The 23953-nt window shown below is 39.1% G+C and overlaps 1 protein-coding gene and 1 long non-coding RNA gene across 2 annotated transcripts in view; one reads left to right on the forward strand and one right to left on the reverse strand.

Annotated features, from left to right (window-relative positions):
• ELP4 (elongator acetyltransferase complex subunit 4) overlaps positions 1 to 23953 on the forward strand; it is a 257443-nt gene that overhangs the window by 188300 nt on the left and 45190 nt on the right. The window lies entirely within an intron of this gene.
• On the reverse strand, positions 992 to 13253 carry LOC132342350 (uncharacterized). The gene is made up of 2 exons (XR_009490693.1): positions 12938 to 13253; positions 992 to 1886 (listed from the first exon to the last, which is right to left on the reverse strand). It is a non-coding gene; the product is annotated as an uncharacterized lncRNA (long non-coding RNA).

Genomic DNA, 23953 nt, shown 5'->3' on the forward strand with positions numbered 1-23953 from the left:
AAAGTGGGCTGACGGTTTCTGACAGCAATATAAAGCCATCTTTCAGAGCTGGTAATTCATTCAGGCCCATCTGAATCATCTCCTCCATAAATTGTCTTTAGTGGAAATGTAAGAAAAAGCACCAGTGAACTAATAATTATCTCCTCTTTGTCATCAGGGTGGCCCAGGTTAGGAAAATGCCACCTTAAAATTAATTCCATCTTTTTTTTTTTTTCACATCTACCTGGATTTTTTCTGTTTTTCATTTCTTAAAGTATAGCACATTCATATGTGATGTTTTTCTTCTATACGTATAGGTCTAGAAAATAAGTATGATAATAAAGGTAAATTGGTACTTCAGAATTATTTTAGACTCTGTAATTTTTAAATCAAATATTTTGACCAAATTAACCACATTAGTCATTTATTTAATAGACTGGTAGATACAGCTCTTAGTCTTTTTTACTATTTTCCTCCATTTTAATAAAAAAAATACATATGATGAATTAAATCATAAAGCTGCAAATTAAAAACTGGCCCATATTACAACTTCATATTAATGATACAGCTGATGAGAATAAGTATCAATAACCTAAAGATGCCTAGTGCTAAGGACAAAGGTGGCATTTTACATTTTTATTAACACTTGTAATTTTCTCCTGCTTGATTTCTTTTAGGCCAGGCCCAATTTCTGCTAAACCATGGGTCAGTGAGCTCGTGCTGATTCTCATATGAATGATGGGCTTGATTTTGCAAAGATAACACCAACTATCAATACCTAGGTCTCGCTACCATTATGCACAGCCTAGACTAGGACAGTGTGCATTTGAACGCGTTATTTCCTTTACTAACTATGGCAATCCTGGACACCATCAGAAATGTGTTTGTTTCTGAAGCATTACATTTTTAAATGTTTTTCATGTTTAGTAACAAAGCAGTATAAAGCAAGCAACATATTGTCAAACGTATTTGTTATCTTTCCTTATTAAAAGTCATAGGCAGAAAAAAAGAATACACCTTAAATGGTTTTAATAAGGTAAAGTTTTACATTTAGTAAATGATCTCTTACAAACAAATCTAAGTGTAAGGACAGGGTTTCACCAGAATGTGATGCGTATCTGCTTTAGTAGCTTTTCTACATCCGCCCAAGCGAAAACAATATTATATTAATAAATCATAAGAGGCTTCTATTAGCTTGATAAATAAACACATTTAAAATACAAGTTAGAAAAGGATTTGTTTAAATACTTTAAATAGTCTTTGTCATACCATTCTAGTGATGCCTAATACAATTTTCATTTTTCAAAGATTTTTGGTAGAAATTTAATCTTTGAAAATATTAATAACAGCTTACAGCAGGTAAGCTATAAAATAACACTGGATGCTGTCTATTTAGTTTCTGGTTGAAAAAGCACAGCAGTACTTTAGTTCATTACCTTTGAAAAAAACAGTAACAAGATAATACAGCTGCCTCTGATTAAGATGTAAATTCTTTCTAATTAGAATGTAAATTCTTACATTTAAATGAAGACATCAATTGTCAGGATGCCATATGATATCTTATTCCACCTTGCCTGAATGCAGCCCTCACTGCTCATCTATGGCACTAAAATAGTTTTGCAGTCCCTTTGTTCTCTGATTCTTGTAATATTCTCTCTTCATGTTCCCTTTTCACATTGCTTTTGTTTGTTTTCCCCCTTGCATCTGATATTGTTGTGCCTTGGGATTTTGCAGAAATTTGGAATGAAAATTGAGTTCACTCAGTGCCAGTATTTGCTTGTGCCTCAATTACTTCTGCTGAATTTTCCTCAATGCAAATCAGGCAGGTTGCATAAAGTGGTGCATGTATTTGAAATAATTAATTTTCCGTAAAATGATGGATCAAGTCCAATCAACCTTCATGAAATCTAAATAATAGAATAGAGAATTAGAAATTAATTAACATTTTGTGTTGTTAATACTTTGCAGTATAAACTACCGATAGTAAGTTTTACTATTATTCTAACTTTTTCTTTATTAAATGTTGATGAAAACCTTCTGCCTCAATCACTTCTTGCCAGAAATATGCTAACAAGGAATCCTGTATCAATAACATTAAGCAAAGGTTTCAAAGATTACAGCAACAATTAACTGGTGAATTGAATTAATCGTGCTTCTCTTTACTGAGCAGTAGTGAAAGTTTTGTCTTGAATAATGTACACTAATTCACTGTTATATTAGATGAGGCCATGAACCTTTGAGCACAGTATCATATCTTTTACATCATGTTTCTTAAACCAAAAGAGGTAGAACTTTAAAGGAAAAACCAATTCAACCAACTTTGCAGTGAAAGCTGGAAAGGAGAAACCTAGAAACTGAAAGCATGCTTTACAGATTAGAAAAGTGCCTCCCTTTCTTTTAACATTTCATTACAGAAAATTTCAAACAGAGAAAAGTAAAAGCTAATAAAATGAACCCCTATATGCCCATCAAGTATCATCAGTCATAAAGGAACTAAGAGGAAAACAAGACATACAACCTGAAATAATAATGAATAACATGCAAATAAGAGAATAATGTGCAATAGAAGCTAAAATGCAGGTGGAATATATAAGTGCTATGGATGCTTAGAGAAAGAGATTAGTTTGTGTTGAATGGGCGGAGAAGAAAAGACAGAACATTCCAAGCAGAGTGGAGATAGAATAAAATAGAAATGAGCAGAACCTGCAATGGTCTATTTAATATACAAGAAACTGGCATGCTTTGATCAGAAGTTTTGTATTTGTACATAAAAGTGGTTAAGTTTGGTAAGATGGAGGGATTTGAGAGCTAGACAATGAAGTTTACTACTAATTAGCTACAGAAATATTTTAGGCTTTGGAATGACAGTGTCCAAAATACCTTCTCCTTGTCCAAACAAAAATTTTTCCTATTATAATTAAAATTCTTTGCTGATCATGTTCACAAATAGGACATTTCTGATGACTAAAGAATAAACTGCAAAGAAAAAATTTTGTTTCCAGTGTAGTTAACTAAAAACATGTTAGAAATAAATCCATAATAATTTTACTATATTGCATTATACTTTACTTCGCTACCCGGTGTAATCAAGAGAGATATCACTGTTGGTATACATATGGTCACTTGAAAGTTGTTTAAAATCATCACTTAGCTGTTTTTGCACAGTCCAAATCTGTGACCTTATTTGCATGCATTCTTGCTGTTGTTTGTTGTTCAGTCGCTCAGTTGTGTCCCTCCTCTTTGTGACCCCATGAACAGCAGCACACCAGGCTTCCCCTTTCCTTCACCTTTCCCTGGAGTCTGTTGTCCCCTTCTCCTCCTGCCTTCAATCTTTCCCAACATCAGGGTCTTTTCCAGTGATTCGACTCCTTGCATCAGGTGGCCAAAGTATTGGAGCTTCAGCTTCAACATCAGTCCTTCCAATAAATATTCAGGACTGATTTCCTTTAGGATCGACTGGTTGGATCTCTTTGCTGTCCAAGGGACTCTCAAGAGTCTTCTCCAGCACCACAGTTCGAAGGCATCAGTTCTTCAGTGCTCAGCTTTTTCTATTGTCCAGCTCTCATATCGTACATGACTACTGGAGAAACCATAGCTTTGACTATATGGAACTTTGTAGGCAAAGTAATGTCTCTGCTTTTTAATACTCTATGTGGGTTTGTCATAGCTTTTCTTCCACGGAGCAAGTGTCTTTTAATTTCATGGCTGCAGTCACCATCTGCAGCGATTTTGGAACCCAAGAAAATAAAGTTGGTCACTGTTTCTATTGTTTCTCCATCTATTTGCCATGAAGTGATGGGACCAGGTGCCATGGTCTTAGTTTTTTGAATGTTGAGTTGTAAGCAAACTTCTTCACTCTCCTCTTTCACCTTCATCAAGAGGCGCTTTAGTTCCTCTTCACTTTCTGCCATTAGGGTGGTGTCATCTGCACATCTGAGGTTATTGAGATTTCTCCTATTCTGATACTGGTACACTCTTGGTATACCATTGTTGTTATAACAAAGTACTATACTCTTAATGGCTTAAACAATGCAAATTTATTTTCTTGCTATTCTGGAAGACAGAAATCCAAGATGCATCTTACAGGGCTAAAATCAAGGGATCAGAAGAGCTGAGTTCATTCCAGACGCCCTAGAAGAAAATCCATTTCCTTGCTTTTTCCAGCTTCTAGTGGCCCGGGGACGGGGGAGCCTGGTGGGCTGCCGTCTGTGGGGTCACACAGAGTCGGACACGACTGAAGTGACTTAGCAGTAGCAGTGGCTGTCTGCATTCCTGGTTCGTGACCCCATTCTCCACCTTCAAAGCCAGCTACGTTGGACCAGGTCCTTCTTATACTGTTGTCACTCTGGTTCTGTCTTCTGCCTCTCTCTCTCACTTTTGAGGGCGCTTGTGATTACTCCAGGCCCACTAGGAGAAACCTGAATAATCTCCCTGCTCTAAAGTCACCTGATTAGTAACCTTAATTCCAGCTGTAATCTTAATTCCCCTTTGCCACGTAAAGTTACATGTTATAGATTCTGAGAACTAGGGTGTAGACATCATCAAGGGACCATTATTCTGTCTACCATACATTAATTTCATATTTGCTCATCAGTAGGCTTCCCTGGTGGCTCAGATGGTACAGAATGTTCCTACAATGGCAGGAGACCTGGGTTCAATCCCTGGGTTGGGAAGATCCCCTGAGGAGAGCATGACAACCCACTCCAGTATTCTTGCCTGGAGAATCCCCATGGACAAAGGAGCCTGGTGGGCTACAGTTCATGGGGTTGCAAAGAGTCAGACACGACTGAGCAACTAAGCATAGCCATACATTTTGACAGACGATAGAGACAGAACTTTTTTTTTTTGCAACAGAACTATTTCATTGGCTCAGAAAGAAATTTTTGTTTCTCTCAGTTAAAATAAACTAACGGTTGTTTCAACTCATTTTGAGAAAAAGAAATATCTGAATAATTAGCACAACCACATGTAATCACTTTTACACAATTGTGTACTAACATCAGTCATTGAAGACTTGGCCCAAAAATTGTTTCAGAGAAATAAGAAGTTAGCATTTTTTGAGTATTTACTATGTGGTAGACATTATAATAAACATTTTAGAGATAATATTGCCTTTTAATCTTTGTGTGTATGTGTTTAGTCGCTCATTCATGTTTGACTCTTTGCAACTCCATGGACTGTAGCCCACCAAGCTCCTCTGTGCATGGAATTCTCCAGGCAAGAATACTGGAGTGGTTAGCCATTTCCTTCTCCAGAGGATCTTCCAGACCCAGGGATCAAACCCAGGCCTCCTGCATTGCAGGCAGATTCTTCACCATCTGAGCCACCAAGGAAGCCCTTTAATCTGTAAACACCTCTATAATTAATTGTATGTCCCTCCTTTTAATGATAAGGAAGCTGAAGCTGGAAGACTAGGTAACTTCCCAGATGACATACAGAGAGACTCCAAAGTCTTTGTACTACACCATGCTGAATTCTATAAAGTATCAGTTGTATCCATCAATCCAACATTTTTTCAGTATCAATTGGGATCGAGGCATTCAAAGTATTATGGAATCAACAGCAAGTAGAAGATACAATCTCTGGCTTCAAAGAATTTGCAGTCTATTTGCAAAAATAAGGCAAAAATACATGGTTGTATAGCATCAGGTTTTAAGCATGGACTTGGGCAGCCTTGGTTTATCTTTTACTATATAGGAGATTGGTTTCCAATGTAGTTTCACACATTAACTGTATGTGCCAGCCCAGGATCTGACACATAGCAAGACTCAGTAAATGATAGCTGCTATTATTGTAATAAAATTCTAACAGTACAAGGGAAAATAGGAATTCAATACAAGAAAAGCTAATTGTCAAATGAGTGATTTCATGTTAAACTCACATGTGTATTTAAAAGGATTTCTTGTATTTAGAAATATCATGAGCAGCAGTATAGTGTAGTACACTAGCTCTGGAAAAGAATGCCTAGTTTCAAATTCCATCTATTTACTGATTTATCTATGCCTCAGTTTCCTCATTTTTGTAAAATGAAGATGAATATAGTACCTACATCACAGAACTGATGAGAGGATTAAATGAGTAAGCAAAATGCTTTGAAGAGTATCTGGCATATAATAAGTGACTGCTGCTGCTAAGCCACTTCAGTCGTGTCCAACTCTGTGCGACCCCATAGACAGCAGCCCACCAGGCTCCCCTGTCCCTGGGACTCTCCAGGCAAGAACACTGGAGTGGGTTGCCATTTCCTTCTCCAATGCATGAAAGTGAAAAGTGAAAGTGAAGTCGCTCAGTCGTGTCCAATCCTCAGTGACCCCATGGACTGCAGCCTTCCAGGCTCCTCCGTCCATGGGATTTTCCAGGCAAGAGTACTGGAGTGGGGTGCCATTGCCATCTCCGATAATAAGTGCCACATAAGTGTTATTATTAGTATAAGGATATACCTTGTATAGCCCATCCTCCATGGCACATTGTAGTTGACAGTGATGGTAAAGAATACATGTGGTCTCACTTTACCACAGCCATGCATGTGATTTACACAACTGGGCAGCATCACTGATAGAATGGACATTGCACAAGGACAAATCATGGGCCTGCAAGTGTATCTAGCAGTATGTTTTGAGTAATACAAAATGCCTCTTGATGAACGTGAACAAGGAGAGTGAAAAAGTTGGCTTAAAGCTCAACATTCAGAAAATGAAGATCATGGCATCCGGTCCCATCACTTCATGGCAGATAGATGGGGAAACAGTGGCTGACTTTATTTTTCTGGGCTCCAAAATCACTGCAGATGATGATTGCAGCCATGAAATTAAAAGACGCTTACTCCTTGGAAGGAAAGTTATGACCAACCTAGACAGCATATTAAAAAGCAGAGACATTACTTTGCCAACAAAGGTCCGTCTAGTCAAGGCTATGGTTTTTCCTGTGGTCATGTATGGAATGTGAGAGTTGGACTGTGAAGAAAGCTGAGCACCGAAGAGTTGATGCTTTTCAACTGTGGTGTTGGAGAAGATTCTTGAGAGTCCCTTGGACTGCAAGGAGATCCAACCAGTCCATCCTAAAGGGGACCAGTCCTGGGTGTTCATTGGAAGGACTGATGCTGAAGCTGAAACTCCAATACTTTGGCCACCTGATGCGAAGAGCTGACTCATTTGAAAAGACCCTGATGCTGGGAAAGATGGAGGGCAGGAGGAGAAGAGGACAACAGAGGATGAGATGGCTGGATGGCATCACTGACTTGATGTATATGGGTTTGGGTGAACTCTGGGAGTTGGTGATGGACAGGGAGGCCTGGCGTGCTGCAGTTCATGGGGTTGCAGAGTCGGACACAACTGAGCGACTGAACTGAACTGAACTGAATACAAAATGACAAACACTCTCAATTTCTATAAACTTCCTTGCCTAGATGAGGATTCAAAGTAATGGTGGATGAAATAGAGTAAGTGCTAAAATGAGGGTAAACTGACTCCAACACAGTAGAAGTCAGAGAAAAGGGCAATCATTACAGATCTATCACCTTACTAGAGAAAGTAAGACTTGAACTAAACCTGGAATAATGGGTGGGATTTTATTGACTAGAGAGAAGATAATGGACAATTCTGAATATAAGAAACTGTCCCAAGACAGGAATCTCATGCATTTTTGTTCTAATCTTTCTCCAAAGCTTCTAATAAACAGCTACAAAGAAAGGAAAAAGTGAATGAGGAGGCCAGGAATATCATAAATCTATGAAATCATAAATGAGATTTAAGAATAAGGGATCTTATGGATAAAATTTAGTGGTTCCAGGAACTTGGGTAGAAGAGATTTACATCTTTATTTTCACTAACTTCCCACCAAAATTTAGTATTTTCTTAATTATGAATATAAGTAGGAAACCACAGTAGGATTGGCAGTAACTCTGGCTTTGTCAATAAAAACCACAAATTTTTACATATGAGTTTACATATGTTTTAACTATGCTGCAGGTATCTCAAAATATCATTTATATTCCTCTCCTTTGGTAGACATTAGTCCCACTGCTCTTCTTGTTATTTAAGAGTTAATTTTTTAAAAAACACCGATATTGCTGAAGACATTTATTTTTTGATAACATTAAAGAGTTTGTTTCCTTTATTAATCTAATCTAAAAATCTGTATTTTATTTTATACACTGAAAGTCATTATTCTGAAAGAAGTTAATTGGCCTCACCACATTGCCAAAGGAATTCATGGCACATATATTGTGCTTCTATTTATGGACCTGAAAATATATTCGTTTTTTAGTTGACTCTTTGAACTTACATTCAACCAAAATCCCTTTTTTGCATTAGTTTAGGCTATCTATATTTATTCCCCAATATAGACAACTAGCATTACTACCCAGCCAATGGCTGGAACTAGTTGAAAAATATGAAATTCTTGTAGCAACATTTTATAAAAATTTCTAAATACTTAAATATAGAACTGAATATTAACGACCTGAGGTGATGTCTTATATTTTCCTTATGCAGATGTATCTGCCAAACAAAATTTATATAATTTTTTGTTTCCCATTTTATTGAGATATAATTGATATATAACATTGTATTAGCTTAAGGTATACAATATAATGATTTGACCAATATATTTATTGTGAAATGATTACCACAATAATATCCTAGTAGTTAATATCCTTCACCTTACATACTTATATGTTTTTTTCCTTTATGTGAATTTTAAGATTTACTCTCTTAGCAACTTTCAAATATACGATACACAATTGTTAGCTCTAGTCACCATGGTGTACATTACATCCCAGAACATATATTTTATAACTGGAAGCTTACGCTGTTTGACCACATTCACCCATTTCCCCCTAACCCTTGCCTCTGACCAGTCTGATCTTTGTTTAAGTTCAGTTTTTATGGATTCTACCTATTTGTCTTTTCTCTATCTGATTCATTTCACTTAACATAAGGCCCTTAAGTTATATTCATATCACAAATGGCAAATTTTTTTTCTTTTACAGCTGAGTAATATTCCTTTGTGTGTATGTGCTGCATGTTATTCCCCCATTCATTCACCAGTGGACATTTAAGTTGTTTCCATGTCTTGGTTATTGTAGAAAAAAAAAAAATGCAGCAAACATGGGAGTAAAAATACCTTTTCAGGACAGTAGCTTCATTTCCTTCCAGTGTATATCCAGAAGTAGAATTTCTGGATCATGTGGTACTTCAACCAGTTTATATTGCCACCAACAGTGTACAAGAGTTGCCTTTTCTCCACATCCTCGACAATGTTGTTATCTCTTATCTTTTTGATGACAGCCGTTCTAATAGTTGTGAGGTAGTATCTCATTGTGGTTTTGGTTGCATTTCCCTAATGCTTAGTGATGTTGAGCACCTTTTCATGTACCGTTTGTATGTCTTGTTTTGGAAAATGTCTCTTCAGTTACCCTGCCCATTTTTTAACCAGAATATTTTGGTTTTTGTATATGAGTTGTATGAGTTCTTTATATTAACTCCTTGTCGCATTTATGATTTGCAAATATTTTCCTCCATTCTCTAGACTGCCATTTCATTTTCTTGATGGTTTCATTTTCTGTGCAGAAGTTTTTGGTTTAATGTAGGCCCACTTGTTTATTTTTGCTTCAATTGTCTTTGCTTTTAATGTCTAAAACAAAAAATGATTGCCAAGACCAATGTCAAGGAGCTTAACCACTTTGTTTTCTTTCAGGAGTTTTATGGTTTCACATCTTAGAACAGCCAAGTCTTTAATCCATTTTTGTCGATTTTGTGTACGGCCAAAGATAGGGGGCCAGTTTCATTTTGTTGCACGTGACTCTCTGGTTTTCTCAGCACCTTTTATGAAGAGACTCTCCTTTCCCCCAGTACACGTTCTTGACTTCTTTATCAAAAACTAATTGACCATAAGTATGTGGGTTTATTTCTATTGCATTGATCTTTGTATTTTTTATGCTGATACCACTTATTTGTATCTTCTTCAGTTTCTTTCTTCAATGTCTTATTGTCATCAGTGTATAGATCTTTCACCTCCAGGGTTAAATTTATTCAATTGTAGCCTTCGTTTTGTTAGTGTGGTCTATCACATTGATTAATTTGTGGATGTTGAATCATCCTTGCGTCCTTGAAATAAATCCCACTTGACCATGGGATTGTATGATCCTTTTAATGTACTTAGTATGCACAGGTATCCTGCCAAACAAAAATTATCTATTCCTTTTAAAAACACTGGTGCTTTTTTATTTGTTTTGTAGGGTAGGAGATAGAGAAGGGTTGTTCTGGTTATCATTTCTGTATAACAAACCACCCCAAAACTTAGTGATGTAAAAAATTAATTGTATTACATCCAAGGTTTCTGTGTGTCAGGAATTTGAACAGGGGGCTGCAGTTACGTTCCACATATGTACTGTGCCATAATATCTGGGTTCCCAGTTGGAAAAATGTGAAGACTTAAGGTAGGAATCAACTGGGAGCATGTCTAGGGGTGCAGGTGCCATCCGTGTGAATTAAAAGTTGAGGCTGTCCTTTGGAGCACCTGTGTGTCCTCTTTCCATGTGACCTCGGCTTCCTCACAACATGATAGCCTGTTTTTATATGGTGGTTGAACTGATTAGATGGCAGTTCAGAAGTCCAAAAGCAAATGTCCTGGAAAACAAGGTAGATGCTGCCTGGCCTTTTAGAAGCGAACTATCACAAACAGCTTCCCTGGTGACTCAGCTGGTAAAGAATCCACCTGCAGTGCGGGAGACCTGGGTTCAATCCCTGGGTTGGGAAGATCCCCCGGAGAAGAGAACGGCTACCCACTCCAGGATTCTGGCCCGGAGAATTCCATGGACTGTATAGTCCACGGGGTTGCAAAGAGTCGAACATGACTGAGCAACTTTCACTTTCACCACAAAGGATCACATCTGTGATACTTGATTGATTGAAACAGTCACAAGGCCACTCAGATTCATAGGGAGAAAAATTAAACCTGCCCCTTCACAAGATCAGATTGTACAAGAGCATGTGGAATGGGTGATGCTGTGCAGTTATCTTTTGAAAATATAATCTGCTCCTATAAGTAGGTACAAAATTATGGTAGTTCTAAGTATTTGAATCCATTATCTGCAGTGACACAATTTTTGTGGGATGATTACAGATGCAACATCATTTGTCCAAGTAAGATTTGAAGTTGAGGTTTATAATTGCTATCTAACAAAATTTCTCAATTTATTAGGGTTGGAGGAAGTGTCTGTGTCTTTTCCAAATTGGAAATTTCTATTTTTCCAAAATGTGTAACTATCTTTGTTTGTCAGCAGAAGATCTGAAAGCCACAGTATTTTCTGACACATAAAAAGAGTGACAGGTTAAAAAAAAAGTTCCATTTTTCTCCACTAAAAGCTTTGATGTATTAAGAAACATTAAGACTGAATTGTATAGTATGTGAGTTATATCACAATAAATCTTTTTTTATAAGAAAAGAGCTCATATGTAAATATTGACCTCTAGCTAATGATATACATGCCAAAGTGGTTAAAGTGTGCTGATGTGTGCAATTTAAAATTCACCAAAAATAAGATGGATTGGTGAATGTATAGGTATTTGCTGCTGCTGCTGCTGCTGCTAAGTCACTTCAGTCGTGTCCGACTCTGTGCGACCCCATAGACGGCAGCCCACCAGGCTCCCCCATCCCTGGGATTCTCCAGGCAAGAACACTGGAGTGGGTTGCCATTTCCTTCTCCAGTGCATGAAAGTGAAAAGTGAAAGTGAAGTCGCTCAGTAGTGTCCGACTCCTAGTGACCCCATGGACTACAGCCTACCAGGCTCCTCCATCCATGGGATTTTCCAGGCAAGAGTACTGGAGTGGGGTGCCATCACCTTCTGCATAATCACTAGGATACTGTTAAAAAGTTTGATTTTTTTTTTCTTTTCGGGTATTCTCTTCCTTAAATGTTCTGACATGGTTTTGATGACATAGGTTATGTTATATTAACTATCCATCACCATTTTTATTCAAGTAATTGTATAATTACTTGGTAATAGAGAAAACACAGAAGCAAAGAGTTAGACAGAAAACCTCAGCACAGTTCTGTGATTGCAAAGTCAGAAACCTTCAAGACAAATAATTATAATTAACATGATTTGCCACTGGAAAAACTGAAACTCTAAATTTAATGTGTAAACAGAATATGGTCTCTGTTCAAATGCTGTTTGCCCTGCTAAAATCCTACACCTCTTTTTTTCTCTCCAGGCAATTACTTTTCATTTTTTTCCTTCTCTTTGACCTCAGCAATATGTTCCCTGTTTACATTATTCATGGAATCATGAAGGGTCACTATTGTCTACCCAATCCCAAAATCGTTTGGCGCTTTTTCAAATTGTTTTGCTTGAGTTGTACTGAAGTGGTAACCCGCTGACGCAGGCACACAGTCCAGCTACTCTTGTGCTCTAGTCAGGCCAGAGAGAGATAAAAGGACGAAAGTGTCTTTCAGTTGCTAAGTGAATGAACAGTTGGTAAGGAACAATAAAACTTTAGAATTTTGTAAGTCCTTTGGTAAAATGTGGACTCACCGAGACATTTATACCTTAACTGATAATGGTGCCAGCTAATGAGTTGAGGTCATTGAGAACAACAGAACATTTAAAATGTCTTAAGTGTCCACTGGTGACTGGTACCAACTGTGACACACTATGCAAAAACCCTTGCACTTATAAAACGTAAGCAACTTAGCTAGGAAGAAAATTTGGAGAGGATACCAGGGCATGAGCAGATTTGCACTGCAAGATAAAGCGAAAGGAAGATAAGTGCCAAGGACCAGATGGAATGAAGTCATGTTCCCCTGGCTCTCTTGCCCAGCCTGAGAAGCCAGGCCAGGGGAGTTCGTGATCACGGTACAGGAATGGGGCTACTGCTCAGTGCTGAGCTACCCCATTCAGCAGAACTGCTATTCTATATGCGCCTTACTCCCGATTCTGTATTAGTCTTGGATTCTTACCTGAAACTTGGCAGCTTTGGAAGCTGATTCATATTTTGTTCTGCTTAAGACTTTCACTTCCAAGTACACATTTAGGCTTGGTTTGCCTAGTTTTGTGTTTACATGGTTGAGTGCTACCCTGGAAAGATGTACTCTGGAGCTAGTATGAAGTCAGCGACATGCCTTCAGCAATCATAAGGAAGTTCTGAAGTTTCTGTTTCAAGATTTTGACATGTCAGCATGTGCAAAATCTAGTCTGATGCCAAAATGCCTTATGCCAACAGGCTTCTTTTGATCTTGGTGTGTAAGAGTTTCCTTGCAGCTATTAACCTGTTGCCTTGAAAAGAAACAAAATTATAAGATTATTGCCTGTAACATAGGTTGTAGGCACAAGTATAATTAGTACTATAACCCAACATCACTTTGACATTACTTTGGGGTTGTTAGGATTTTTAATTAGGTTGGCTTTATTTTTTAAAATCTATTTTCTAAAACTGTGCCTTCATCTCCTGATTTTCCATTCAACCCAAGATGGTGCCTCCTGACTGCTCAGCTGGAATCTGGATTTGCCTTCTTTCATTCAGCATACTTTTGAACCAGTGGCAAGTCTTCTTGTGGGGAATATTTGGGGTAGCAAATTCTAATTTGGCAGCACCCTAGGGACATTAATCAATCAGAAAATATAAATGAGCAAATCATTTCTCCGATGAAATGGTTCGACTGAGACTAATATTGAAACGAAAAAATATCGAAATGTTGACCAAACTAAAACCACAGGTGCAATTCACAAGATCCAGGGTACTATTGATTTTGTTTTTAGATGCTGATTGCTTATAATCTAAGTAATTGGCAATAATTTATGTTCTGATGCTAATGAGTTCACTTTCACTACTTGCTCCCTGGCTGATGGCATAGTCCTCTCCACTGCCTTCCTCACTTGTATTATCTGCCCACCTCCTCCTGATACACAGCCCCATTGGCAGCACCTTCCATAATATAGTGCTGTGGAAAATATTGATTAAAATTTGGGGTGAAAAAATTACAATGTAACTGTAGTTTGTATCAATGATATAAACACACCTTGTAATTCAAGTATATAAATAACTTAAATAGTCCTTAGATAAAAAGTACAGTTATCCCAGTTTGCTGCTGGAAATAAGAGAAGACTTCCCACAGGAAACTTTTTAAAATATTATTTTGTTGTTGTTGTTTGTTTTCAGTTTTTATTCTTTTGTCCAAAATGCTAATGATTAAGGCTTGTGCTGTATCCGACTCTTTGCAACCCCATGAACTATAGCCCTCCAGGCTCTGCTGTCCATGGGGATTCTCCAGGCAAGAATACTGGAGTGGGTTGCCATGCCCTCCTCCGGAGGATCTTCCCAACCCAGGGATCAAACCCAGGTCTCCTGCGTTGCAGCCAGATTCTTTACCAGCTGAGCTACCAGGGAAGCCCAGTGATTAAGCCCAATGAGGCATCAGTAAAGAGATAGTACTTGATTTCTACCAAATGGATTGAAGAGAATGGTACTCTTAAAAATATTGAGCTAGTAGGAGTTATTTTAAGGCATTCATTTTAAAACTCATTTATGATATTTATAGTTACCATTGTCTATATTCAGATAGTTTAATCACCTGCCATATGTGACTTCTAAGAAAAATGCCTATTTTAAAAGCCTTCTATGGAAGAAAATAAACTTTGTGGGCAGGACAGGCTACACAATTTGTGAGGCCCAAGGAAAATGGAAATGTGGAGCCCTGTTCAAAAAATTGGGAAAAAGTACCATTAAAGGTACTAAAATGTGAAACTTTCTTCCGTGGTTTCTCTCTCAACCTGTAATGGTGTCTGCATTTGCTAGTTTAGGGTGTGCTCCTTCAGGCACAGGGATAGTCAGAGCACAGATTGTCATGGGCCGCTGGGGGTCTCACCCTATGGCTTAAGGCATAAGCCACCCATCAGATTTCAGGTTTCCCCTCCTCCAACCACATGAGACTATATCTTGATCAGAGGTGAGGAAGTGAGTCGGGCACCTCCCCTTCCCGTAGCCCCACAGCCCCAACCCACACTGGATGGGAACTGCAGATTTTTACACTGGACCATGATAGCTACCTAGGTCAGAGGTGGGCAAGAAGCTTGCCCTTGCCTGGTGCTCACCAAATGCTCTGAAGCATAGCCAGCCCTGGACCGGATAGCTGTGTCCATGTCCCCACTTCATAACCAGTGGTCACCTGGTCATGGACCTTCTTCCACCTCTTCTTATAAAGTAGTTTCCTTCATTAGATCCAACTTTGTGTAGAATTCCATTATTAATAATTAAGCATCTCATGTATCACTGAAGTGAAACCCAGCAGGCCAGAAATGTAAACCCATGTTGAAACAGCTCTCTGATAATTTATTTAAAAAATGTTAAGTTGTTATTATAGGTTTTCTAGTTGATTTCAGTGAGACAGCTGATGCACTGTAAGATAATTTATCTGAATTATTTCTCTTTGGTTTCTGTGTGTCTAGCCCAGTGCCTGATATTGTTTCCCACTTCACAATGTCATGGGGTACACACCATCCTTGACCCTTTCCACATCCATATCCTGGGGGAAACCTGCCTGAACAGGGACAGAGAGCAACAACATTCACTGCAGAGAAACAACAGAGAGTTAGAGGCTGGGAAGCCTCCCTCTGCACATTCTCCATTGTCCCACCAGACTTGTGCCTTACAGAATACAAATTCGAAGATAGAATTGTTAAAAATTTCAAGGTGGCAATCATAGAGCATTAAACCCCAAGCTCTGAGCCTTTCTTGGTGACATCTTGAAGTTGCCTGCAGGCTAAACCAAATCTCCCCATATAATAAGATAATGACTAACATCAATTATGCCAGGTGCTGTTCTAAGCCCTTTACAGGTATTAATTCGTTAAACCTCAGAAAAATGTATGAAGTATGTGCCATCATTTATCCCCATTTTACAGATGAAGTAACTGATATCTAAGGTCTCTCTGTAATAAAGGGTACACTGAAAATTCAAACCCAGAAAGTCTGGCTCCCAGAGGTCTTTGTTGGACAGCGTAAATAACTGAGACATTAACTCAAAAAAGCAAATCATGATTGTAAACACCAGGCAGTGTTGGTAGCTTTGTCTTAAAGCAAATTTCTAGAACATAAAATCCTGATTGATTGTAGGTTATTGTTCAGTTGCTCAGTCATGTCCAACTCTTTGCAACTCCATGGACTGCAGCACGCCAGGCTTCCCTGTCCTACCCTATCTCCCAGAGGCTGCTCAAACTCATGTCCATTGCGTCGATGATGCCATCGAACCATCTCATTCTCTGTCACCTTCTTCTCTTGCCCTCAGTCTTTCCCAGCATCAGGGTCTTTTCCAGTAAGTCGACTCTTCACATCAGGTGGTCAAAGTATTGGAGCTTCAGCTTCAACATCAGTCCTTCCAATGAATATTCAGGACTGATATCCTTTAGGATTGACTGGTTTGATCTTGCAGTCCAAGGGACTCTCAAGAGTCTTCTCCAGCACCACAGTTCAAAAACATCAGTTCTTTGGCACTCAGCCTTCTTTATGGTCCAGTTCTCACATCCATACATGACTACTGGAAAGACCATAGCTTTGACTATATGGACCTTTATTGGTAAAGTGTTCTCATTGCTTTTTAATACACTGTCTAGGTTTGACACAGCTATTCTTCCCAAGGAGCAAGCATCTTTTAATTTCATGGGTGCAGTCACCATCTATGGTGATTTTGGAGCCCAAGGAAAGAAAATCTGTCACTGTTTCCACTTTTCCCCGTTCTGTTTGCTATGAAGTGATGGGACCAGATGCCATGATCTTAGTTGATTGCAAGTACCTTGGGTTTTCTCTAACAGGCTGCTGCCTTGGTCTAGGCAGAGCTTCAAAAGCAACTGTCAAATAAATAGGCTTCTCTAGAAAGCAGTGGGGATTGGTAGATAGTAGAACTGTGATGTTTCAGAATCTTCTGTAGATGTCTACTCCAGTCTCCATTGCCCTGCCCAAGGTTGTACAGGTAATTAAGGACAGAATAGGGCCTCAAATCTCTTTGTCTTGGAGAAGGAAGTGAAAAAGCAGTTGCCAGACACCTTTATTCTACTCTTAATACATGGTTAGACCCCTCCTTGAGAAGCCTGACTTGGGAAGAATAGTGTAGGGGGCAGGGAGAAAGGGTATTGTCCACCAATATCAACTCTATTTCAGTTCAGTTCAGTCACTCACTAGTATCTGACTCTTTTGTCCATCACCAACTCTCGGAGCTTGCACATATTCATGTCCATCGAGTTGATGATGCCATCCAACCATCTCATCCTAGTCCCCTTCTCCTCCTGCCTTCAATCTTTACCAGCATCAGGGGCTTTTCCAGTGAGTCAGTTCTTTGCATAAGATGGCCAAAGTATTGGAGTTTCAGCTTCAGCATCAGTCCTTCCAATGAACACCCAGGACTGGTCCCCTTTAGGATGGACTGGTTGGATCTCCTTGCAGTCCAAGGGACTCTCAAGAGTCTTCTCCAACACCACAGTTCAAAAGCATCAGTTCTTTGGCACTCAGCTTTCTTTATACTCCAACTCTCACATCCATATATGGCTACTACTACTGGAAAAACCATAGCTTTGACTCAACGGACCTTTGTTGGCAAAGTAATGTCTCTGCTTTTTAATATGCTATCTAGGTTGGTCATAGCTTTTCTTCCAAGGAGCAAGTGTCTTTTAATGTCATGGCTGCAGTCACCATCTGCAGTGATTTTGGAGACCAAGAAAATAAAGTCTGTCACTGTTTCCATTGTTTCCCCATCTATTCACCATGAAGTGACGGGACCAGATGCCACGATCTTAGTTTTTTGAATGTTGGGTTTCAAGCCAGCTTTTTCACTCTCTTCTAATATCTACCCTAATACTGACTCTGTTTCCTTTTGGTCTCCCTTGTTGAAGGTGATTTCATGTTTCTTTGTGTAAAAATACAAATTTTTACTGCAGCCATTTCATTTTAATCATAATTGCTATTATCAAGCCACTATTTTGATGGAAATTGCTATTATAAAATCTTGACATTATAATGGAAAAATTGTTGGGTCACTTTGTCTAAGCCATCTCTCTAGAATAGGCGAATTCAAAGACAATATGCAGTATGATCCCTCGATGCCTGTGCCTTCAAGTCACCAATAAAATAGATGCTAATAACCCTCACTAACTTTATTTATGGGATTTACAAGTGCCCAGGTCAGAGGCCATGACCTTTGTTTCCTCTACTGACTTTCTTTTCCTCTGGAGAATAGTATTGCTGTTTAGTCGCTCAGTCGTGTCCAACTCTTTGCAACCCTGTAGACAGCAGCACACCAGGCTTCTCTGTCCTTCAGTATCTCCTGGAGTTTGCTCAGACTCATGGCCATTGAGTCAGTGATGCCATCCAACCATCTCATCCTCTGTCTTCAGCTTCAGAATCAGTCCTACCAATTAATATTCAGGAGAATAATATGTGACCATAGAAATCGGTGGGGAAAGAGCCAAGGCTGACCTGTTTATTTAACTAGTTTATTGAGGAATCTCAACTCAGGAGGTACACACATTAAACAGTTGGCTTATGGCGCTTTCAGCTGGCTTTGTCAAATCTTTTTCTATCCACTAGGTATATCTTTGTCATATTCAGCAACTCTGGGGCTACTGGTTTATTGAAATTTAGCCTTGGGACTTCCCTGGTGGTCCAGTAGTTAAGACTTTACCTTCCAGTGCAAGGGGTGCAGTTGATCCTGATCAGGGAACTAAGATCCCACGTGCCATGGGGCAACTCACCCCATGTGCCATAATTACTGAGCCCCACACTCTAGAGCCTGTGCCCACATGCTGTAAGACCCAGCACAGCCAAAAAAAAATTTTTAAGAAAAAAATCAGTGTCAAATGCAGTTTAAATTTTCATCTGCCCTCTACCCAACACAGGCTTGAACTCGGAGTGGTAAAAGGGCACGTGTTTCTTTACAGCCATCCACTCAGTTTTCTGTCCGTTATGACTTCTCTGACTGGCTCTGAGGCCAGCTTACAAATGCCAGCCCTCTCAGAGCCTGGAAGGATGAGAGTTCCGGTGTAGGGTGTCCACACTGTGCTGTTTTCTGAGGTCGGCGCACACTCGTGCCGCCTCCTCCCCTGCCACGGGGCTGTGCCTCGCTGGCCCAGGCAGCATCGTCTCAGGTGGAACACCAGCGAGCTGATTCACGTGCAGCTCCTCCTTGTCCCGCAGGAGTTTCCTGCCAACGCAGGCTGCTCCGCCACTGCCCGTCTCTCTGCCCCTCCTTTCCTCTCTAGATCTGTCTGCTTTGCTTAGCTGGGCACAGAGGAAACAAGCACATTCTCTGCTCACAGATCTCCAGTGGAGAATGAAACACCAATGGTTTCATCTCACAGGTACATCTAGTCTTTAAGATAGTCTCTTAGAAACCCCACCAGCCCCTTTGAAACATAGAATAGAATCTCCTTTCATCACAAGCACTGTAGTTCCCACAAAGACCAGTGGCCCATCCGTCTTGCCCACCTTTCCCCAAATATTTGTATGGAGGTTGAGGTGATGACTGTGATACATTCTGCCACCTCTTAGGTTTGAGAGATGTCTGGGCCCAATTGCTTAAGGCTGTCTTTAGGCCTCACTTAGTCCCTATCGCTGTCAAGCATGGGTCCATCTTGTTGAGCAACAATAAAAATACCACTCACTGTGCTGTTATATTTATATGCTGATAAAAGGAGTAATTTTTAATGGAGCACAAAGTCTTTGAGGCGTTCTTGGCACCCAGTAAAAATAAAAAAAATACATGTTCGTTCCCTAGTGCTTTCAAAAAGGCTTGAGAAGGCTTAACAAAGGGGGATGGGCATCGAATAGACTTTGACAGAGTGGATAGGATGGAAGAAAGATACGTCAGTTAGAAGGAGCACATGAACAAAGGTTGGAGTATGAAGAATGGAGAGCAGATTGAGGAAAGTGAGTAGCCTTTTTGTTAGCAGAAAAACAGAATGTAAGATCAGAAAAGCAGCCTGGGAACATCAGATCAGGATGTTAGTGAAGAAAGATTTAGAGAGTCTAAACTCAGGTACAGTGGGAAGATCTTTCAGCAAAGAGAAAGTGGCAAATTTGGGAAAGTTGACTGTCAGGCAGCATGCAGATTGGGGTAGAAGAAAGGAGACCAGGGAAGTAGTCTTGTTAACAGTTTAAAAAGAAAGAAATAAGGAGGTGGGGTGCAGCGGAGTACATGGAAAGGGAGAATGCAGGCCATCTTGGGATCATTTGTGATTTTTGAGGACTAGTCTTAGAGGATCAGATGTGCCAGTGTGCCCCCGTGCACACTGCATAACACTGCTGCTGTCAGATGCACCAAGTCAGCAGAGGATTCTCTGGTCAGATGAGCTGAGGAAAGTCAGCTAAATACGGTCCCTACTCAGAAATTCCTCGTTAAAGTAGCAGCCATCCTAAAGAAACACACACAGACACAACATTGTTTAACCCAGTATTTCTGTATTTGATCATAGAACCCCCTATCATACAGAATCAGTGTTCCAAAAAACACATTTTGAGAACCACTTTACCATGTTATACTTGATGAATAGATTAACATATGGACTTGTACATTAATATTATAATGTTCTTTAGTAAACAATAAAAGAAAAATGCATAATTTATGATAAATTCTGTTTCTGAGTTGAATAGTTCTGGGACTCTCTAAGTTTGAGCTATATATCTTTTGAGACTTGACCTTATCTCATATCAAAATAAGATAGCTTTTTGCAGTATAAGACCAAAAATGAGTAGCTCCAATTTTATAATAATTTCTGGGATTGACTTTTGTGGCCTTAAGATTTAAGTGCATTAGTGTCTGTGTCCTTAGCTTTGGGCTTAGAAGAAAGTGATCTTTATTTTTTAGAAGGCTTTTTTTTTTAATGAGCACATGTTAAGCAACGGTTTTGTTTGGAAGAATAGCAAGAGAAAAGCTGTCTCATTCGTTATGTTGTTACACATAATAACTGCTAACTGAAAGTATGTTGGATTATGAAAATTAGGCAGATATTAATTATACTTTATACACAAAGAAATGACTTATTGGCTCAAAGTAGCTAATTTATGATAGAACCAAGACTGGGGAGAATCAGAGCTCATGGTTTTTCTAATAAAACATACCTCCTTAAGAAATAAAAGATAAAATGACCTCTTTTGTTGCATGTCAAAGTGTCTTTTCTTTTGTTTGTAAATTATTCCAAGCTTCTAAGGGGGCCTAGCCACAAAAACTATGGTGTTCACATTTACTCTTGGGCAGAGGACCCTGTCTTCCACACAATTATTTACGTCATTGAAGGTGGTGAATGTGTCTTTCCTGTCTTTACGCTTTTCACTGTATCCACTAAACAATATCAAGTACTAGTAAACCCTGACTCTCAGGGCAGAGATTATGCCCAGTCAAATAATAAAGAAACTGAAGTAATGAGCAGCATCTTATTCATTTACTTCCTGTATATTTTTTCACTTAAAGAGACTCATTTATCTCAAAAATAGTAGTGCCTATAACCTTAAATCAAGCTTGATCTATTGCTACATTAGTTTTATAAACTTATAAACAAAAGCTTATAAAGGAAATAAGATACACTTCCATCAACAGAAAATTGGCAAAATAGGTTTTAGAAGTCATCTAGAGCTTTTTATCTTAATAATACTCAAATATTCGGTTAATAAGAAGAAAGGTGTGGTTTTGTGTATCATTTTTTTCTCATATTACATATTTTTGAGGTGCCACTTATGAAATCTATTTCAAATCTGTTTTACCATGATCAGATTTATAGTTATGTTATGTATCTATTCATTCAGAAAAATAGTTTTAATAGTAAAGAAGAATATTTAATCTGTTCAGAGAAAGGATGGTTACCTCAGAAATGGAACTGGGAAATTAGGGGTAGGGAAGGGCACTTGTAGTTTTTTTAAACTTTTTTTATATTTTATGGTATTTTAATATATCATAAAGTGGGGAAAATGACTAGACCATTCAGGTGTGACCTAAATCAAATCCCTTATGGTTATACAGTGGAAGTGACATATAGATTAAAGGGATTAGATCTGATAGACAGTCCCTGAAGAACTATGAACAGAGGTTCATGACATTGTACAGGAGGCAGTGATCAAAACCATCCCCAAGAAAAAGAAATGCAAAAAGGCACAGTGGTTGTCTGAGGAGGCCTTAAAAATAGCTGAGAAAAGAAGAGAAGTTACAGGCAAACAAGAAAAGGAAAGATATACCCATTTGAATGCTGAGTTCCAAAGAATAGCAAGGACAGATAAGAAAGCCTTCCTCGGTGATCAATGCAAAGAAATAGAGCGAAACAGTAGAATGGGAAAGACTAGAGATCTTTCGAGAAAATTATAGATACCAAAGGAACATTTCAGCAAAGATGGGCACAGTAAAGGACAGAAATGGTATGGATCTAACAGAAGCAGAAGATAAGAAGAGGTGGCAAGAATACACAGAACTATACAAAAAAGATCTTCATGACCCAGATAACCATGATGGTGTGATCACTCACCTAGAGCCAGACATCCTGGAATACGAAGTCAAGTGGGCCTTAGGAAGCACCACTATAAACAAAGCTAGTAGAGCTGATGGAATTCCAGTTGAGCTATTTCAAATCCTAAAAGCTGATTCTGTGAAAGTGCTGCACTCAATATGCCAGCAAATTTGGAAAGTTCAGCAGTGGCCACAGGACTGGAAAAGGTCAGTTTTCATTTCAGTCCCAAAGAAAGGCAATGCCAAAGAATTCTCAAACTACCACACAATTGCACTCATCTCACACACTAGCAAAATAATGCTCAAAATTCTCCAAGCCAGGGTTCAGCAATACGTGACTGTGGACTTCCAGATGTTCAAGCTGGTTTTAGAAAACGCAGAGGAACCAGAGATCAAATTGCCAACATCTACTGGATCATCAAAAAGGCAACGAAGTTCCAGAAAAACATCTATTTCTGCTTTACTGACTATGCCAAAGCCTTTGACTGTGTGGATCACAACAAACTGGAAAATTCTTTAAAAGATGGGAATACCAGACCTCCTGACCTGCCTCATGAGAAGTCTGTATGCAGATGAAGAAGCAACAGTTAGAATCAGACCTGGAACAGACTGGTTCCAATAGGGAAAGGAGTACATCAAAGCTGTATATTGTCACCCTGCTTATTTAACTTCTATGCAGAGTACATCATGCGAAATGCCGGGCTGGATGAAGCACAAGCTGGAATCAAGATTGCTGGGAGAAATATCAGTAACCTCAGACATGCAGATGACACCACCCTTATGGCAGAAAGTGAAGAAAAACTAAAGATCCTCTTGATGAAAGTGAAAGAGGAGAATGAAAAAGTTGGATTAAAACTCAACATTCAGAAAACTAAGATCATAGCATCTGGTCCCATCATTTCATGGCAAATAGATGGGGAAACAATGGAAACAGTGACAGACTTTATTTTTTTGCTCTCCAAAATCACTGCAGATGGTGACTGCAGCCATGACATTAAAAGACACTTGCTCCTTGGAAGAAAAGCTATGACCAACCTAGATAGCATATTAAAAAGCAGAGACATTACTTTGCCAACAAAGGTCTGTCTAGTCAAAGGTATGGTTTTTCCAGTAGTCATGTATGGATGTGAGAGTTGGACTGTGAAGAAAGCTGAGCACCAAAGAATCGATACTTTTGAATTGTGGTGTTGGAGAAGATCTTGAGAGTCCCTTGGACTGCAAGGAGATCCAACCGGTCCATCCTAAAGGAAATCAGTCCTGAATATTCTTTGGAAGGACTGATGCTGAAGCTGAAACTCCAATACTTTGGCCACCTGATGTGAAGAAGTGACTCATTTGAAAAGACCCTGATGCTGGGAAAGATTGAAAGCAGGAGGAGAAGGGGACAACAGAGGATGAGATGGTTGGATGGCATCACTGACTCAATGGACATGAGTTTGAGCTGGCTTCTGGAGTTGGTGATGGACAAGGAAGCCTGGCGTGCTGCAGTCCATGGGGTGC

Source organism: Bos taurus, chromosome 15, assembly GCF_002263795.3.
Source record: "Bos taurus isolate L1 Dominette 01449 registration number 42190680 breed Hereford chromosome 15, ARS-UCD2.0, whole genome shotgun sequence".
NCBI lineage: Eukaryota > Metazoa > Chordata > Mammalia > Artiodactyla > Bovidae > Bos > Bos taurus.